At 38.1% G+C, this 4,069-nt stretch overlaps 1 protein-coding gene across 2 annotated transcripts in view; it reads left to right on the top strand.

Annotated features, from left to right (window-relative positions):
- The window catches only part of TAFA2 (TAFA chemokine like family member 2), a 180,233-nt gene that overhangs the window by 118,519 nt on the left and 57,645 nt on the right, over window positions 1-4,069 (top strand). The gene's annotated exons all lie outside the window — the stretch shown is intronic.

Raw genomic sequence — 4,069 nt, 5'->3', positions numbered from 1 at the left:
GGAAAAAAAAAAAAAAAAAAAGCACAGGGCAGGAAAGCCCTGCATCTATCAGGCTACCATTTGTCCCTTCCTGGTCAACTTTACTATTAAGCGCCTAACATCGAGCATCATGCTCTCTGAAGGAGGGCATACCTCTCTTTCCCTTCTCTCCATTGTGCACTGTGATCATCATTTCACCTCCTTTCTCTTCCAAGAAGAAAGACGCACATTTTCTTCACCAGAGCTCTGGCGTGCCAGACTTACCCATGTCATTATCCCATTGTAGAATAATTTCTCAGAACCCCTTACCTTATATAAATATTTAAATATTTTCTTTTTTATTTTGACTCTGCATTGGCTCAAATAAGCTAGGATGATTCGGGCTTTGAGATATCATGCTTCACTGACTTATTCTCCAACTAATGCATTTGGAAAGTGTACCCTCCTGAAGAATCTGAGAAGCAGTGAAAGTACTACCTTGTAGTTATAGTAGGCTGAATTGGTCACAGTAACAAACAGCATCCTAATTTTAGAGGCTTATAACAACATGGCTTTGTTTCTCACAGATGCACGCCCATCATGATCTGTGGTGAGTCTGTTCCATGTCTCTTCAGTTGGGGATTCAGATTGCCGTGGCCTCCACTATCAAGAACATAATTGATTGCTCTGGCTGGTGGGGAGAAATATGCTGAATTACACAGTAGCTCTTAAAGCTTCCATATAGAATTGATATTATTAGTTTCACCTCATAAGTGGCCCATGTTACTTTAACTTTCATTTCATTGGACAAAGCAAGTCATGCCCTTACACCTAAATTAAATGGAGTGGACAAGTACAGTACAACCTTTGTCCAGAAGGGAGAGAACCAGACATATTTGGTCAACAGGACTAATGACTGCCACAGTTACTTTGTCCTCTTATTTATTTAGTCAGGCAAAGTAGAAACAAATTTTGATTTTGCATGGAAATGGAAGACAGATGAGTTTTCACTTCTTTCTTTTCAACATACAATAAAATCTCCCTGAAATAAAGAAGGAAACTAGCCTTGGTGCCAGAAAGGTGCCTCTTTTCTCAGAGGAGAGATTAGGGGAAACTTACCATGTGCTCCTGGCTGTTATAGGACTGTGGAAGAGAACAGAGCCCCAGCCACCATAACATTCTCCCAGAAGCTCTCTCAGCCCAGTGATCTGCCTACTAATGTCACTATCTGAAGAAGCCCTTATCATCTTTCCCTGGCTTCCATTCAGAGATTTAGAGGAGTAATCTCATCATGACTCACATCTCTGTTTCCCTAAATCACTCTCAGAAGTCCAAGCATCCCCAGAAATCTATCATCATAGAGATGTTTATCTCTACTCTGCTCTGCAATCTCATTCCGTCTTCCATTCTGCTGTGTTCTCTGCAGTTTACAGTGTGCATCAGCTAACTCCCTGTCAGGTATTCCTACCACTCTTTCCTGGTAAATTCACTTTTCCTCTTTCTTAGGTATCTATATCAGACCCTCTTTTTTTCTTCTCCAAGGGCTGCTATATTTCATAGGAAAAATAGATGAAATCAGATAAGAAACTACCTTATCCTCTCACCACCTAATCCACTCACATCTACCTGACTCTGTACCTACATGTCCCACTTTCCTCTTGTTAAAATGGATTGTGTCCTCACACAAATCTAATGCCAACCCCCCAGGAGCCCTGGATCACAATTTACTTTTCTTTCTTAAGAAAATTCTTTGTTAATGATCTATTTTCTTCCTTGTGTTGTCATTTTCCCTCTCTACTAGATCACTCCATCAAAAAAGCGTGCTTTTAAGGCATCCATTTAAAAAAATTCCCTTGACCCCATGCTTCATTCCAGTTCTTGCTTCCTTTCCTTTCTCCCTTCCCAGAAAACTAATTGAAATACTTTTTATAACTATAACAACCTTACCTTTCCTTCTCTACTAAACTTACTTCAATAATGTTTTTCTTTTTTTTTCATGCCACTAACATGATTTTCACCAAGATCAAATGTTAATAGCAGTATAAACAACTAACACTTACAGAAGTGCCTGCTACAGGGAGACAGTGTCCTAAACACTTGATACATGACTCATTTAATCCTCAGTTAATTCTATGAAGATTGTGCTATTAATATCCCTCTTTTAGACATGAAAAAAACTCAGCTGCCCATGCATAATAGATAACATACCAAGATCAAATAGTTATTAGGAGGAACTTAGATTTTAACTCGGTGCTCCGATTTTGGAGTCTATACTCTTGGCCACTACACTGTATTACTTTTTAAATGGACAGTTAGTTCTCTTCTGTTAATTGGACCTTTCAACAGCATTTTACAGAGCTGATCAATCTCTCCTTTTTGAAGCCTTTTATTCTTTTGTCTTCTATTTCTTCATTCCTTCACAGACACATTACTTTATCCTTTTACCTTTTGTGTAGCTCCTTTTCTTGCTCTCTCCCCATTTCAGATCTAGATTTTAGACTGTTCATTTTTTCTTCTTTTTCTGTTGGTAGAAACCTTTTCCATGGTAATCTTGTTCAGTCCATGGCTTTACATACCATCTGTAGGCTTAGATCACTTAAGACTATCTCTGTAGCCCAAATATCTCCCCTAAGCTTTATTTTATAAATGTTGTTGCTTGATTTACATCTCTGCATTGGTATCTTTTAAGGTTAACATGGCCCCAACAGAAGTACAGATATACTAACCTCATCCATCTTCCAACAGATTTCTCTTTCCTAGGCCTTCTCTATCTATCAGAACCATCAACTTCTCATTGCTTAGTCCAATCTTAGGGGTAATTCTTGATTCTTCTTTCCCTCATGCCCCACATTCTACCCACTGGTAAATCAAATCAACTCTACATTGAAATATATCCAAGCTGCTACTTCTCCCCATCTCTGCTGTTGTTATCTAGTCTAAGTCTCATCCTTGATCACAGAGATTCCTACACCTCTTCATAACTGGTCTCCACTCTTGCTTTCTTCATCCCAATCTCTAAAGAGCAGCATAAGTAAACCTCTAACAGATAGGTGAGGTATTACTATTTCTGCCCAAAGATTTCCTATGCAGGAAGAATAAAATCCAATCTCCTTACTATAGCATACCAGCCCTTCCATGATTTGCTTATGTTTCTGATACATTTCCCTCAAACGTTCAATTGTTTAGCCACACTCCAGCCACCCTGGCCATCTTTGCTGCCCTGGGGACATACCACACTTCCCTGTACTTCATGGCCTTGTTATTTGCTGCTCTTATATTTGTTCTTCCTTTCTTATATCTTCATATTAGAGACTTCCTTCTCATTATTCAGCTCATGATTTGGATTATCTCCTCAAAGAGAGACGTTTCCTGTGACACTTGAAAAAATATGCATTTCCTTCCTACAAAATTACTGTGAATCACATTACGCTACTCTACTCTACTCTATTCTACTCTACTCTACTCTACTCTACTCTACTCTACTCTACTCTACACTACTATATTTTCTTCAAGAAGCTTAAAAATCTAACATTGTCTTAATTATTACCATGGGTGCTTTTTATTTGTTTTCTCCTCAGAAACATAAGCTCTTTGAGGGCAGGAACAGATTGTGTCCCTTATTCATTGCTGTGTTTCCAGTACTCAAGACCATGGCTGATGTATGGTATTCACTCACTTAAAACGTGACTTAATAAAGAAATGTAGAGAAGGCAGAATATTAATTTGATTAATGTAATATAAAACATTCAGCAAATTAAAACTAACTGACTCATTCTTAGCTAAGAAAATATTCTCCCAGAGCATGAGAGGATAGGCACAGAAGTCTGACTCCTATTTTTTAGCTTTCATAGAGCTAGATTTGTGTTTGAATCAAACACAGGAAACATCCCAATTTGTATCTATAGTGGCAGAAATGGTATCTGCCTCTTGAAGGTCCTATTGAGGATTATATGTGTAAACTGTATGTTACACTTGAGTTTCTTGATCTCACATAAAAGGATAAGAGGTAGGCAATATGTGTGATTTGCTCTCTCTTAGAAAAATCTGAGCAAGCTCCATATGAACTTTAAAGTAGCTTTTTCCAATTTTGTGAAGAAAGTCATGGTAGCTT

The sequence above is a fragment of the Rhinopithecus bieti genome, unplaced genomic scaffold, assembly GCF_001698545.2.
Source record: "Rhinopithecus bieti isolate Rb0 unplaced genomic scaffold, ASM169854v2 scaffold_764, whole genome shotgun sequence".
NCBI lineage: Eukaryota > Metazoa > Chordata > Mammalia > Primates > Cercopithecidae > Rhinopithecus > Rhinopithecus bieti.
Note: the sequence above shows the minus strand (reverse complement) of the source record. Positions and strands in the feature narration are given on the sequence as shown.